The sequence below is a fragment of the Salvelinus namaycush genome, chromosome 11, assembly GCF_016432855.1.
Source record: "Salvelinus namaycush isolate Seneca chromosome 11, SaNama_1.0, whole genome shotgun sequence".
NCBI classification, from domain to species: Eukaryota; Metazoa; Chordata; class Actinopteri; order Salmoniformes; family Salmonidae; genus Salvelinus; species Salvelinus namaycush.
In genome coordinates this window covers 183,708-200,215 of record NC_052317.1, presented here as the reverse complement: position 1 = coordinate 200,215, position 16,508 = coordinate 183,708, and the positions used below count along the sequence as shown (strand labels likewise).

The 16,508-nt window shown below is 40.5% G+C and overlaps 1 protein-coding gene across 7 annotated transcripts in view; it reads right to left on the bottom strand.

Moving 5' to 3' along the window:
- The window catches only part of LOC120055693 (disks large homolog 1-like), a 234,941-nt gene that overhangs the window by 124,656 nt on the left and 93,777 nt on the right, over positions 1–16,508 (bottom strand). The window lies entirely within an intron of this gene.

Here is a 16,508-nt window from a genome sequence, read left to right as displayed (position 1 = left end):
TGCAATTATGTAAGCACAGCTGAAAACTGTTGTGATTAAAGAAGCAATAAAACAGACCTTCTTTAGACTAGTTGAGTATCTGGAACTTCAGCATTTGTGGGTTCGATTACAGGCTCAAAATGGCCAGAAACGAATATCTTTCTTCTGAAACTCGTCAGCCTCATCAGCCCCGTTTCCAGCTACAATAGTAATTTACAACATTAATGTCTACACTGTATTTCTGATCAATTTGATGTTATTTTAATGGACAAACATCTTTGCATTTCTTTCAAAAACAAGGATATTTCTAAGTGACCCCAAACTTTTGAACGGTAGTGTACATAAATAAGATGTTCTTGAAACTGCTCAAGCTCAGGTTTTGTGATCTAGTCTTATGGTCTTGTAATACAACATCACATTTTTAGGGAGGGCTCCTTTTTTAAACTGTATTAAATAGATAAGTGTTTGTTGTAATCGTTTGGCTGGGTAAGTAGAGAAGAGCTATTTCAGCATGATCACAATCCATTGAGACCAACATAATCCATCTTCTGTATTTCAAAACACAGCTGTTTTGATAAGTGTAATCCTCAATTGGTTAAAGCCAAATTCAATTTCAATATTTTTAGTTTGTGTTCAAATTTTTTGTAATTCCTCCTCCAAGTTATGTTTGTGTAGGTTGCTAATCCTTTCTGTTTTTGAATGAAGAAGCATCCGCTGCTTATGGGATTCCTGCCAGTGATGACTCAAAACATACCCTTGATTGATTTTAACAATGCAGGGATTGTTTGAAAAACCATGTACAGAGATCCTGAGTGTGACCGTTTGACTTGGCAAGTTACATTTTTATTGGTTGCATAGGTAGGAGCTGAAAACTCAAGCTGATCACTTTACTCAAAACGTTCTATTTTGGGGGCAGCTAAAACCATGAGCTGGTCAAACAGTAGCATAAAGCCCATTAATATACTGATTCCTGCTTGAAAGTGTCTGCTCTGCTCCATTGCACTCCGAGTAAAGGGAGAGAAGAATAGTGAGATTAATTTGTTCTGATTGTACAATGTTTAAAAAAAATTTTTGAAAGCAACTACTGTTGTGGTTGTTGGAGAGATGAGGGTCTCAGCTTTCTGTAAGTATTACATGTGTAACTCAACTCTCAAAATCTACTGTTTTAACTCCATGTTTCCCAAAGTATCTGGTATACAGCGCCTTCAGAAAGTTTTCACACCCCTTGATTTTTTCCAAATGTAGTTGCGTTTAAGCCTGAATTTAAAATTGATTAAATTGCGATTGTTTTGTCACTGGCCTACACACAATACCCCATCATGTCATAGTGGAAATATGTTTCTCAAAATGTTGACAAATTAATTAAAAATGAAAATCTGAAATGTCTTGAGTCAATAAGTATTCAACCACTTTGTTATGGCAAGACTAAATAGGTTCAGGAGTACAAATGTGCCTAACAAGTCATAATAATGATAATAGTGTTTAACATGATTTTTCAATGACCATCTCAATCTCTGTACCACACACATACAATTATCTGTAAGGTCCCTCAGTCAACCTGTAAATATCCCTTTGAGCATGGTGAAGTTATTAAATACAATTATGGATGGTTTATCAATACACCCAGTCACTACAAAGATACAGGCGTCGTTCCTAACTCAAGGATTTCACCATAAGGCCAATGGTGACTTTAAACCAGTTTGAGTTTATTGGCTGTGATAGGAGAAAACTTTATTTGTCACATACACATGGTTAGCAGATGTTAATGCGAGTGTAGTGAAATGCTTGTGCTTCTAGTTCCGACAATGCAGTAATAACCAACGAGTAATCTAACCTAACAATTTCACAACAACTACCTTATACACACAAGTGTAAAGGAATGAACAATATGTACATACAAATAAATGTATATGTATGCTTGTAATCGTTAAGGACTGGGGAGTTTTTCAGGATACATTTTTTTTACTGTATGGAGCTAAACACAGGCAAAATCCTAGAAGAAAACCTGGTTCAGCTTTTCACCAGACACTGGGAGGTGAATTCACCTTTCAGCAGGACAATAACCTAAAACACAAGGTAAAATCTATACTGGAGTTGCTTACCAAGAAGAGAGTGAATGTGCCTGAGTTACAGTTTTGACTTCAATCTGCTTGAAAATCTATGGCAAGAGCTGAAAATGGTTGTTTAGCAATGATCAACAACCTATTTGACAGAGCTTGAGGAATTTTTTAAATAATAAAATGGGCAAATGTCGCACAATCCAGGTGTGCAAAGCTCTTAGAGACTTACCCAGAAAGACTCACAGCTGTAAACGCTGCCACAGGTGCTTCTACAAAGTATTGACTCAGGGGTATGAATACTTATGTCAATGAGTTATTTCTGTATGCCATTTTCAATAAACGTGCAAAACGTTCAAAAAATATGTTTTCCACTTTGTCATTATGGGTGTGTGTAGATAGGTGAATTTTAGTCCATTTTGAAATCAGGCTGTAACAACAAAATGTGGGGTAAATCAAAGGGTATGAATATTTTCTGAAGGCGCTATATGTATGCATGCGGACATATGCAGCCTTTACATTCTGTAAATTATGAATGGATGTAATTGTTTACACGGAAAAAAGGGAAGGGCTAAGAAAAACTCACATAGCGTTGACATGACAACTACTGCCGTTGGACTGAGGCCTGATTTCATAAGTGGATTTACATGGAGCAAGCAAGCCGCAGGACTGACTGAGCTTGGTCGGGGAGAGAGAGCTTTCAGACCCACCCTCTTTAGCATTCAGAGCTGGTGCTCTCCTTTGCTGCACACAAACGCCAATATATCCTTGGCCTCTAAAATTGTATCTATACGTGTCTATAAACCATCTATGTGTCCATACATATATATACACACACACATATATATATATATATATACCAATATAGCGGGCCTTTGTAATGAGCAGCACTGTCCCAGCCCAAATAGAAGCTACTGCTGTGCCCCATCCACAAACCAATATAAACGTATATGTGTAACAACCTCTTCATGCGCATTCTGATGGCAGAGACAGGCTTTAATCATTTATTGATAGGAATGCATGTATCAATACACTGCGGTTTGTAACGCTTTGTTAACTGTATACATGATTAAAGTGATTATCCTACATACATGACTACATTAATGGGACACATCTTATGTTATTCTGAACACACAGGCCTGTAGCTGGAAAGACAAGTGTATGTTAATCGCACATACTGTAATAAAAGACTCAGTGTGACAGTGTCAATTAGCCTACTGTGCTTCGATATCCATTATGAAGAACTCAAATCAACAGAAAGACACTTTAGCCTTTCTGTGACATGAAGACAGCCATGGGTTGTCTAATCTAAAACATGAAGGTTCATATAATGAAAAGTATAATGCCAAATTACGCTGGGGATCTGCTGGGGAGGATTAGGGTTAGTGCCCCTTCGACTCTGATGTCAAAGCAGTGCATCTTCAGCACCATCTACAGGCAACGCATTGGAACACATTTATGCAGCATTTGAATAATGAATTATATTAAAACGTGACATCTACCTAACCCAACACTGCTGACAAAACCCTTCGGCACACTGTTAGTTGACCATAGCTGACCATTGTCCAGAAACCACCAAAAAAGTACTGAATTATACTCAACATTCAATTCTGATAGGCCGTTTGGTGATTTAAACCTCATCTTCTCCCGAACTATTTAGCTATTGCTGTTAAAGCCACTGCCTAAGATTTAAACTTGCAGCAATTTCCATTAGTGAAATATACCTAATGATGTTGAAGAATGACTCAATGACATACACCAGTTTATTAAGTACACCACCCTGTTCACAAAAAAATTACGAGCCTAGTTGGTTTAGCCACGGAAAAAGGTAGCAACCTTCCCGCTAGCCATGATTAGCTGAGATGAGTGGGCTAGACATGCCGAGAGATGAGTTAAGATTGGTCTCCCAAGGAGCGCGCTTCTGTCTATAATATGAGCTGGTCTGTATGTGTATGTAATCCTTTCTAACGCAGCTTTTTTGAAAGATATCACACAGTAGAGTGTTGCACTCCACTTTCTAGAGGGCCGAGTTTTGAAATCAGTGGCATGCCCGGTGGAATTAGAGTATGATAGCCATTGATTGCAGATTGAGTAAAAAAGAGAACTCACAGAAAGCTAATGTATAAACCACGTCCTCTGATTACATCTTCAAACTAAGGGCAACCATTGCATCCGTAACAGAGAGGGAGAAGCGTCCATCCGTGTATATGGGTAAGAGAGTCTATCTAGCTACATTTTCAGATATTACACATTTCTAATAGTCAGAAAGTTGTTTTCATTTCAAGTTAAAGTGTACTGTTAGCTAGCTAAAGTTAGCTGGCTGGCTAGCTAGCTAGCTAACGTTACATGTATGATATGTGATGTAATATTCATATTTCAGAGCCATTTGCATTGCTAGTATGAGTTGGTATTATGGTTCATTGTTTAGCTAACTAGCTACATGTCTAAACAAAAGACTCCAATAGGCAAGTAACTATTTCAATAGAATGTTTATGATGTCACTGCAACAACTGTCGATAGATGTAGCTGGTAAATTCACTCTGGCTATCTACTACAATTTCAGAGCATTGAGTGTGCCAGAGCGCAGAATAACTGACGAATTTACGAACGCTCAACACCTGTTGAATATGGCCAGTGTCACTAAACATCGGCAAAAAAATAGTCATTCAACTGTTGCCAGCAGCACAGTTGCGTCACCAACGCTCTTGATAACATAAAAACAGTCTAACCAACTCTGCTAGTGCGAGTAAAATGATCAGTGAGCTCTTCTCTCATTTGTGTCTGGAAGTAGCTAGCAAGCTAGCCCAAGTTAGCTTGGGTGCTTGACTGCTAATAGGTCAGAGCGCTCGGATCAACCATACTCCTCGGCCAGAGCGTCCAGTGTGCGCTCTGAACGATCCAAAATCAAAACACTCAATGTACGAACGGACAATATGACAACGCTCTGAGTTTACGAACGTCCAGAGCACACTCTGGCACTCCAGATTAAATTTACGAACATACCCGTAGTATAAACTAGCCTTTAGTCTTGAAATCTTTGGTTGTTTAGTAAATATTCTCACGTGAATCCTTAAAAAGATGGGTAGGGCTAAAGCTTAAGAGGGTGTGAACTAGAGGTCGACCGATTATGATTTTTCAACGCCGATACCGATAATTGGAGGATCAAAAAAGGCCGATACCGATTAATCGGCCAATTTCTTTTTTGTATTTGTAATAATGACAACAATATTACAACAAGACTGAATGAACACTTTTAACTTAATATAATACATCAATAAAATCAATTTAGCCTCAAATAAATAATGAAACATGTTCAATTTGGTTTAAATAATAAAAACAAAGTGTTGGAGAAGAAAGTAAAAGTGCAATATGTGCCATGTAAGAAAGCTAACATTTAAGTTCCTTGCTCAGAACATGAGAACATATGAAAGCTGGTGGTTCCTTTTAACATGAGTCTTCAATATTCCCAGGTAAGAAGTTTTAGGTAGTAGTTATTATAGTAATTATAGGACTACTTCTCTCTATACCATCTGTATTTCATTAACTTTTGACTATTGGATGTTCTTATAGGCACTTTAGTATTGCTTCCATCCCTCTCCTACCTGGGCTCGAACCAGGAACACAATGACAACAGCCACCCTCGAAGCAGCGTTACCCATGCAGAGCAAGGGGAATAACTACTCCAAGTCTCAGAGCGAGTGACGTTTGAAATGCTAACTAGCTAGCCATTTCACATCGGTTACACCAGCCTAATCTCGGGAGTTGATAGGCTTGAAGCACAGCGAAGAGCTTTTGGCAAAACGCAGGAAAGTGCTGCTTGAATGAATGCTTACGAGCCTGCTGCTGCCTACCACCGCTCAGTCAGACTGCTCTATCAAATCATAGACTTAGTTATAACATAATAACACACAGAAATACGAGCCTTAGGTCATTAATATGGTCGAATCCGGAAACTATCATCTCGAAAACAAGACATTTATTCTTTCAGTGAAATACGGAACCGTTCCGTATTTCATCTAACGGGTGGCATCCATAAGTCTAAATAATCCTGTTACATTGCACAACCTTCAATGTTATGTCATAGTTACGTAAAATTCTGGCAAATTAGGCGGCCCAAACTGTTGCATATACACTGACTCTGCGTGCAATGAACGCAAGAGAAGTAACACAATTTCACCTGGTTAATATTTCCTGTTAACCTGGATTTCATTTAGCTAAATATGCAGGTTTAAACATATATACTTCTGTGTATTGATTTTAAGAAAGGCATTGATGTTTATGGTTAGGTACCCATTGGAGCAACGATACGCACCGCATCGATTATATGCAACGCAGGACACGCTAGCTAAACTAGTAATATCATCAACCATGTGTAGTTAACTAGTGATTATGATTGATTGATTGATTGTTTTTTATAAGATAAGTTTAATGCTAGCTAGCAACTGACCTTGGCTTCTACTGCATTCACGTAACAGGCAGGCTCCTCGTGGAGTGCAATGCAATCAGGTGGTTAGAGCGTTGGACTAGTTAACAGTAAGGCTGCAAGATTGAATCCCCCGAGCTGACAAGGTAAAAATCTGTCGTTCTGCCCCTGAACAAGGCAGTTGACCCACCGTTCCTAGGCCGTCATTGAAAATAAGAATGTGTTAACTGACTTGCCTAGTTAAATAAAGATGAAATAAAGGTGTAACAAAAAAAATATATATATATATATATTTTTAAAATCGGCCAAATCTGTGTCCAAAAATACCGATTACCGATTGTTATGAAAACTTGAAATCAGCCCTAATTAATCGGCCATTCCGAATAATCGGTCGACCTCTAGTGTGAACGATGCTGAATGTGTGTACACAAAGAGCTCTCCAGTATGTACAAAACCATTCAAGGGCCATTTTCTCAAAAGTGAGTACATTGTTTATCAACATTCAAAGAATGACTGTCCCCTTGTTCCTCAACTGTAGTGTATGATATGCCATTTTCTAGCTCTGAGTCTCTACTGACCAAATCGAGCCGGTCAGTCACAAATGCTTGTACCAGTATCAGATCAATGCGCAGAGGTAAGAGGTATTTGAGGTAGAGATTTACATGAAGGCAGGGTAAAGTAAATAAGCATCAGGATAGATTATAATATGAGTAAAATAAACAGTAGCAGAAGCAAATGTGTGTGCATATACGTATGTAGTGTATGTGAATGTGTGTGGCTATTTTGTGTGGGAGTGTCAATGTAGTGTGTGTGAGTGAGTGTGTATATACACGGAATGTACAAAACATTAAGGACACCTGCTCTTTCCATAGACTGACCAGGTGAAAGCTATGATCCTTTATTGATGTCACTTGTTAAATCCATTTAAAATCAGTGTTTATGAAGAGGATGAGACAGGTTAAATAAGGATTTTTAAGTCTAGAGACATTGATTTTGTATGTGTGCCATTCAGAGGGTGGGGGGGTGCAACTCAATATTAGTCCTTAATGTTTTGTACACTCAGTGTATAGTCTACGGAGTGAGCAGGAGAGTCAGTGCAGATAGCTAGATACCATTAATTGACTATTTAGCAGTCTTATGGATTTAGGGTAGAAGCTATCTTGAAACCTGTTGCTCCTGTCTTTGGCAATTTTTCGGGACGCCTTCTGTAGTGCTTTGCGGACAAGGGCAGTGCATTTGCCATATCAAGCGGCGATGCAGCCAGTCAAGATGCTCTCAATGGTGCAGCTGTATAACTTTTTGAGGATCCGAGGGCCCACTGCCGTGCCCTATTCATGAGAACGCCAAAGAACTTGCTCTCGACCCGCTCCACAACAACCCTGCCGATGTGAATGGACGCGTGCTCTCCGCCTCTTTCTCCTATAGTCCACGATCAGCTCCTTGGTCTTACTGACGTTGATGGAGATGTTGTCCTGGCACTACACTGCTAAGTCTCTGGCCCCCTCCCCGTAGGCTGTCTCACCACTGCTGGTGATCAGGCCTACCACCGTTGTGTCATCAGCAAACTTGATGATGGTGTTGGATGTGCGTGGCCACGCAGTTGTGGGTGAACAGGGAGTACAGAATGTGACTAAGCGCACACCTCCGAGGGGCCCCCGTAGTGAGGGTTGGTGTTGTTGCTGCCTACCCTCACCACCTGGGGCCAGCCTGTCAGTCCAGGATCCAGTTGCAGAGGGAGGGGTTCAGTCACAGGGTCCCTAGTTTGGTGATGAGCTTTGAGGGGACTATGGTGTTGAATGCTGAGTTGTAGTCTATGAACAGCATTCTCACCTAGTTATTTCCCCTCTTGCCCAGTTGGGAGATGGCAGTGTGAAGTTGTGGATCAGTTGTGGAGGTATGCGAATTGGAGTGGGTCTACGGTGTTTGGGATGATGGTGTTGATGTGTCATGACCGGCCTTTAGAAGCAGTTCATAATTACAGATGTGAGTGCTACAGGGCGAGTCATTTAGGTGGGTTAACTTGGAGTTCTTGACAACAGGGACAATGATGGTCAGCTTGAAACATGTTGGGTGCATGCTTCAAGAACGCGCTCTGGTATTCAGTGAATGTTAACCCGTTTAAATGTTATGCTCGCATCAGCCACGAAGAGCGAGATCATATAGTAATCTGGAAAAACAGAGGCTGTCGCACAAGTCACAGTGTTATATATTCCTCGAATCGAGCATAAAAGACATTTAGCTCATTTGGGAGTTCTACGTCGCTGGGCAACTCATGTCTGGGAATCCTTTTGTAATCCGTTATAGTTTGCAAGCCCTGCCACATACGACGAGCATTGGAGCCGGTGTAATAGGATTCCACCTTAATCCTATATTGTCCTTTTGCATGTTTGATGTCGGAGCGGGCTCTCTTAAATCCATCCATGTCCGTGTCCTGTCCCTTGTAAGCCCATCGAAGATATTGCCTTTCTTATAGTCACTGTGGGGACAACATCGTCTATGAACTAATTGATGAAGCCCGTGAATTGTGGTAAACTCCTCAATATCATCAGATGAATCCTGGAACATATCCCAGCCTGTATTAGCAAAATAGTATTGTAGCCTCGCGTCTGCTTCATCCGAACACTTCTGTATTGAGTGCATCACTGGCACTTCCTAATTGAGCTTTTGTTATGTAGACAGGAAGCAGGAAAATGGAGTCATGGTCAGATATGCCGGATGAGGGAGTACAATAAAAGTGGTCTAGAGTTTTAGCGCTCCTAGTGGCTCAGGAGATGTGTTGGTAAAAGTGCGGTAGGATGGTTTTAAGCCTCCCTGCGTTAAAGTCTCCTCCCTCCAGAAACGCTGCCTCTGGGTGAGCGGTTTCTTGTTTGTTTATGGCCCCATACAGTTTGAGTGCCAAAGAGGTGTTGGCTTGTGGTGGGATGCAGAGAGCCGTCATAATTATGGATGAGAACTCTTGGTAGATACAATAGTCTAGAAGCTTACCATGAGGTATTCTATATCAAGTGAGCAAAAGCTTGAGATTTCCTTCACACTGGAAGCAGCACACCAGTTATTATTTATAAAAAACACACTCCTCCTTTCGACTTCCCCGAAGCCGCCGTCCCATCCTGCCGCTGCATGGAGAATCCACTGAGTACTACATGTATAACTTCATCATCCAGCCACGTCTCAGTAAGACATAATATTGCAGCTTTTCAAGTCTCTCTGATAGGAGACTAGAACGAAGCTCATCCATCTTATTCTCAAGTGACTGGACATTTGCCAATAGAATAGAGGGGATCGGCATTCAGTTTTCTCTTTGCCTCAACTTCACCAGGACTCCACCTCGTCTCCAGCGTTTTGGTAGCCCATGGAACCAAGGAATAGGTAACTAAGCGACTTTGACCATACTATGAAAGTCAGTGTAAGGCACCCCAGAACCAGTATCTCAAACGGCCTCCCTCCTGGGCTTTTCACGCACATGTCTCGGGTTTACAGAGAATGGTGCGACAAACAAAAAACATCCAGTCAGTGGCAGTCCTGTGGACAAAAACAGCTCGTTGATGAGAGAGGTCGAAGGAAAATGGAAAGAATTGTGCAAGCTAACAGGTGGGCCACAAACAGGCAAATAACGGCACAGTGGTGTTGTCGGTTCTTGTCACAGACGGGCTATTGCAGCAGACGACCACACTGGGCACCATACCCATCAGCTAAAAACAAGAAGAAGCGGCTCCAGTGGGCATGCAAGCACCAAAACTGGACAATTGAGGAATAGAAAACATTGCCTGATCCAACGAATCCCGGTTCCTGTTGCAACATGCTGATGGCAGTCATGACTTGGTGTAAGCAGCATGAGTCCATGGCCCCATCCTGCCTGGTATAAACAGTACAGGCTGGTGGCGGTGGTGTAAGGCTGTGGGGAATTTTTTCCTATCCACACGTAAAGTTCCTTGATACCAATTGAGCAACGCTTGAAAGCCACAGCGTATCTGAACATTGTTGCTGACCAGGTGCATTCCATCATGGCTACAGTTTACCCTTCGTCACATGGAAACTTCTAGCAGAATAATGTGCCATGTCACAAAGCACATTTTGAATGGTTCCAGGAACATGACAGCGAGCTCAGTTTATTTGAGTGGCCTGTGCAGTCCCCAGACCTCAACCCAATCGAGCATCTTTGGGATCAGATGTAATGGGCTGTTTGCAACATGAATGTACCGCTGTCCAATATGCAGGGACTGTATGATGCCATCGCATCACCATTGACCATCATCCTTGTGGAACATTTCCGACACCTTGCCCTGAAGAATTCAGGCTGTTCTGGAGGCAAAGTGGGATCCGACCTGGTACTAGATGGGTGTACCTAATAAACTGGAAAATGTGTAAATATATTAGTATGACTGTTACCTTGTACCATAAAACTGAAGACATATTCATTGATTGAGTATGTGTTTCTTGTCATGGGACTACGTAAACAAATCATGTATAGCTTCAAATTAACTTTACAAAAGTAATGTTGCTCTCATGGAACATCATTCCTCGAGCACTAGCTATAGATAAGAATTTGTTCTTAACTGACTTGCCGAGTTAAATTAAGGTAAAATATATATATTTCTTTAAATATAACATTGAAATTGCTTTACTTGCAAAAAAATGTCATTGGATGCATTTGATCCATAGGTTTTGGTTGGTTGGTGGCCCACGGATGGTACGCACACCTTATAGACAGTGGCTTCAATAAGTAAATTAGAAATTCCTAACAACCACATACATGTTAATTCATTTCAATATCCTTCAAATACTGGAAGAAGCACCACTGTACACAGAGCTTGTACCTATGATGTACAGTTGAAGTTGGAAGTTTACATACACCTTAGCCAAATACATTTCAACTCTGTTTTTCACAATTCCTAACGTTTAATCCAAGAAAAATTCCCTGTCTCAGGTCAGTTAGGATCACCACTTCATTTAAGAATGTGAAATGTCAAAATAATAGTAGAGAATCATTTATTTCAGCTTTTATTTCTTTCATCACATTCCCAGTATGTCAGAAGTTTACATACACTAAATTAGTATTTGGTAGCATTGCCTTTAAATTGTTTAACTTGGGTCAAACGTTTCAGGTAGCCTTCCACAAGCTTCCCACTACAAGTTGGGTGAATTTTGGCCCATTCCTCCAGACAGAGCTGGTGTAACTGAGCAAAACGTTTCAGGTAGCCTTCCACAAGCTTCCCACTACAAGTTGGGTGAATTTTGGCCCATTCCTCCTGACAGAGCTGGTGTAACTGAGCCAGGTTTGCAGGCCTCCTTGCTCACACACGCTTTTTCAGTTTTGCCAACAAATTTTCAATATGATTGAGGTCAGGGCTTTGTGATGGCCACTCCAATACCTTGACTTTGTTGTCCTTAAGCTATTTTGACACAACTTTGGAAGTATGCTTGGGGTCATTGTCCATTTGGAATACCCATTTGCGACCAAGCTTCAACTTCCTGACTGATGTCTTGAGATGTTGCTTCAATATATCCACATACTTTTCTTTCCTCAATATTCCATCTATTTTGTGAAGTGCACCACTCCCTCCTGCAGCAAAGCACCCCCACAACATGATACTGCCACCCCCGTGCTTCACGGTTGGGATGGTGTTTTTCGGCTTGCTAGCCACCCCCTTTTTCCTCCAAACATAACGATGGTCATTATGGCCAAACAGTTCTATTTTTGTTTCATCAGACCAGAGGACATTTCTCCAAAAAGTACGATCTTTGTCCCCATGTGCAGCTGCAAACCGTAGTCTGGCTTTTTTTAATGGCGGTTTTGGAGCAGTGGCTTCTTCCTTTGCTGAGCGGCCTTTCATGTTATGTCGATATAGGACTCATTTTACTGTGGATATAGATACTTTTGTACCGGTTTCCTCCAGCATCTTCACAAGGTCCTTTGCTGTTGTTCTGGGATTGATTTGCACTTTTCGGTACCAAAGTACGTTCATCTCTAGGAGACAGAACGCATCTCCTTACTGAGCGGTATGACGGCTACGTGGTCCCATGGTGTTTATACTTGCGTACTATTGTTTGTACAGATGAACGTGGTACCTTCAGGGATTTGGAAATTGCTCCCAAGGATGAACCAGACTTGCGGAGGTCTACAATTTTTTTCAGAGGTATTGGCTGATATCTTTTGATTTTCCTATGATGTCAAGCAAAGAGGCACTGAGTTTGAAGGTAGGCCTTGACATACATCCACAGGTACACCTCCAATTGACTCAAATGATGTCAATTAGCCTATCTTCTAAAGTCATGACATCATTTTCGGGAATGTTCCAAGCTGTTTAAAGGTACAGTCAATTTAGTGTATGTAAACTTCTGACCCATTGGAATTGTGATACAGTGAATTATAAGTGAAATAATCTGTCTGTAAACAATTGTTAGCAAAATTACCTGTGTCATGCACAAAGTAGATGTCCTAACCGACTAACCAAAACTATAGTTTGTTAACAAGAAATTTGTGGAGTGGTTGAAAAACGAGTTTTAATGATTCCAACCTAAGTGTATGTAAACCTCAGACTTCAACTGTATATAAACTCTGGGTTGCTGATGCTATGTATTGGCCAATGAAAGGCTTTGAAGCTACCGGTCAGCCAGTCCTCCATAGGATTGAATGGAATTCTAGAGTATTTCAATTAAATGTTTGAAGGACAAAAAAAGTAATACATATACAGTACGAGTCAAACGTTTGGACACACCTACTCATTCAAGGTTTTTTTCTTAATTTTTTACTATAATAGTGAATAATAGTTAAGACATCAAAACTATGAAATAAGACATATGGAATCATGTACTGTAGTAAACAAAAAAGTGTTAAACAAATCAACATTATTTTATATTTGAGATTCTTCAAAGCCACCCTTTGCCTTGGGGGTGGCAGGTAGCCTAGTGGTTAGAGCGCTGGGCCAGTAACCGAAAGGTTGCTGGATCAAATCCCCAAGCTGACAAGTTCAAAATCTGTCGTTCCAGCCCTGAAAAAGGCAGTTAACCCACTGTTCCCCGGTAGGCCGTCATTGTAAATAAGAATTTGTTCTTGACTGACTTGTTAAGTTGACTAGTAAAGAGTTCACTTATTGGCTAATTTTCCTTCACTCTGCGGTCCAACTCATCTCAATTGGGTTGAGGTCAGATGATTGTGGAGGCCAGGTCATCTGATGCAGCAATCCATCACTCTCCTGCTTGGTCAAATAGTCCTTACACAGCCTGGAGGTGTGTTGGGTGATTGTCCTGTTGAAAAACAAATGGTAGTCCCACTGAGCGCAAACCAGATGGGGTGGCGAATCGCTGCAGAATGCTGTGGAATGCTGTTAAGTGTGCCTTGAATTCTAAATAAATCACAAACAGTGTCACCAGCAAAGCACCCCCACACTTCCTCCTCTATACTTCAAGGTGGGAACTTTACATTCAGAGATCATCCGTTCACCTAATCTGCGCCTCAAATTTGGACTCTTCAGACCAAAGGACAGATTTCCACCGGTCTAATGTCCATTGCTCGTGTTTCTTGGCCCAAGCAAGTCTCATTCTATTGGAGTCCTTTAGTGGTGGTTTCTTTGCAGCAATTCGACCATGAAGGCCTGATTCATGCAGTCTCCTCTGAACAGCTGATGTTGAGATGTGTCTGTTATTTGAACTCTGTCTACCATTTATTTGGGCTGCAATTTCTGTGGCTGGTAACTCTAATGAACTTATCCTCTGCAGCAGAGGTAACTCTGGGTCTTCCTTTCCTGTGCCGTTCCTCATGAGAGCCAGTTTCATCATATCACTTGACGGTTTTTGCGACTGCACTTGAAAAAACGTTCAAAGTTCTTGAAATGTTCCGGATTGAATGACCTTCATGTCTTAAAGTAATGGACTGTCATTTCTCTTTGCTTATTTGAGCTGTTCTTGCCATAATATGCACTTGGTATTTTACCAAATAGGGATATCTTCTGTATATCACCCCTACCTTGGCTCAAACCACAATTAAGAAGGAAAGAAATTCCACAAATTACAAATTCACTTTTAACCTAACTAGGGTATGTGGGACAGTAGCGTCCCACCTCGTCAACAGCCAGTGAAACTGCAGGGCGCCAAATTCAAAACAGAAATCCCATAATTAAAATTCCTCAAACATACAAGTATTTTACACCATTTTAGAGATACACTTGTTGAGAATCCAGCCACAGTGTCCGATTTTAAAAAGGCTTTACAGCGAAAGCACACCAAACGATTATGTTAGGTCAGAGCCAAGTCACAGAAACACACAGCCATTTTTCCAGCCAAAGAGAGGAGTCAGAAAAAGCACAAATAGAGAAAATTAATCACTAACCTTTGATGATCTTCATCAGATGACACTCATAGGACTTCATGTTACACAATACATGTATGTTTTGTTCGGTAAAGTTCATATTTATATCCAAAAATACGAGTTTACATTGGCGCGTTATGTTCAGTAGTTCCAAAACCTCCGGTGATTTTGCAGAGAGCCACATCAATTTACAGAAATACTCATAATAAACATTGCTAAAAGATACAACTGGAATGCATGGAATTTTAGATCCACTTCTCCTTAATGCAACCGCTGTGTCAGATTTAAAAAAACTTTACGGAAAAAGCACACTATGCAATAATCTGAGTACAGCGCTCAGAGACCAAAACAACCCAAACAGATATCCGCCATGTTGTATAGTCAACAGAAGTCAGAAATAGCATTATAAATATTCACTTACCTTTGATGATCTTCATCAGAATGCACTCCCAGGAATCCCAGTTCCACAATAAATGTTTGTTTTGTTCGATAATGTCCATAATTTATGTCCAAATACCTCCTTTTTGTTCGCACGTTTAGCCCAGTAATCAAAATTCATGAGGCGCGATCACTAGGTGCAGACAAAAAGTCAAAAAGTTCCGTTACAGTCCGTAGAAACATGTCAAACGATGTATAGAATCAATTTTTAGGATGTTTTTAACATAAATCTTCAATAATGTTCCAACCGGAGAATTCCTTTGTCTTCAGAAATGTAATGGAACGCAAGCTAACTATCACGTGAAGGCGCGTGGCCAGCTCGTGGCTCTCTGGCAGATCTCTGACTCATTCAGCTCTCATTCGCCCCCACTTCACAGTAGAAGCCTCAAACAAGGTTCTAAAGACTGTTGACATCTAGTGGAAGCGCAATATGTCCCCATAGACACTGTGTATTCGATAGGCCATGAGTTGAAAAACTACAAACCTCAGATTTCCCACTTCCTGGTTGGATTTTTTCTCAGGTTTTTGCCTGCCATATGAGTTATGTTATACTCACAGACATCATTCAAACAGTTTTAGAAACTTCAGAGTGTTTTCTACTCCAAATCTACACATTGTATGCATATTCTAGCTTTTATGGCTGAGTAGCGGGCAGTTTAATTTGGGTACGCTTTTCATCCAAAATTCCCAATGCTGCCCCCTACCCTAGTGAAGTTAACAAGGCACACCTGTTAATTGAAATTCATTCCAGGTGACTACCTCATGAAGCTGGTTGAGAGAATACCAAGTGTGTGCAAAGCTGTCATCAAGGCAAAGGGTGACTCATTTGAAGAATCTCAAATATAAAATATATTTAGATTTGTTTAACACTTTTTTGGTTACTACATGATCCCAGTGGTGGAAAAAGTACCCAACTATCATACTTCAGTAAAAGTAAAGATACCTTAGTAGTCAAAGTAAGACACCCAGTAAAATTCACCTTGAGTAAAAGTATAAAAGTATTTGGTTTAAATATACTTAAGTATCAAAAGTAAAAGTATAAATAATTTCAAATTCCTTATATTAAGCAAACCAGATGGCACCATTTTCTTGTTTTTTTTATTTTATGAAAAGCCACGGGCACACTCCAACATTCAGACATAATTTACAAACGAAGCATATGTGTTTAGTGAGTCCGCTAGATCAGAGGCAGTAAGGATGACTAGGGATGTTCATTTTCTTGTCCTGCTAAGCATTCAAAATGTAACAAGTACTTTTGGGTGTCAAGGAAAATGTATGGAGTAAAAAGTACAATATTTTTTAA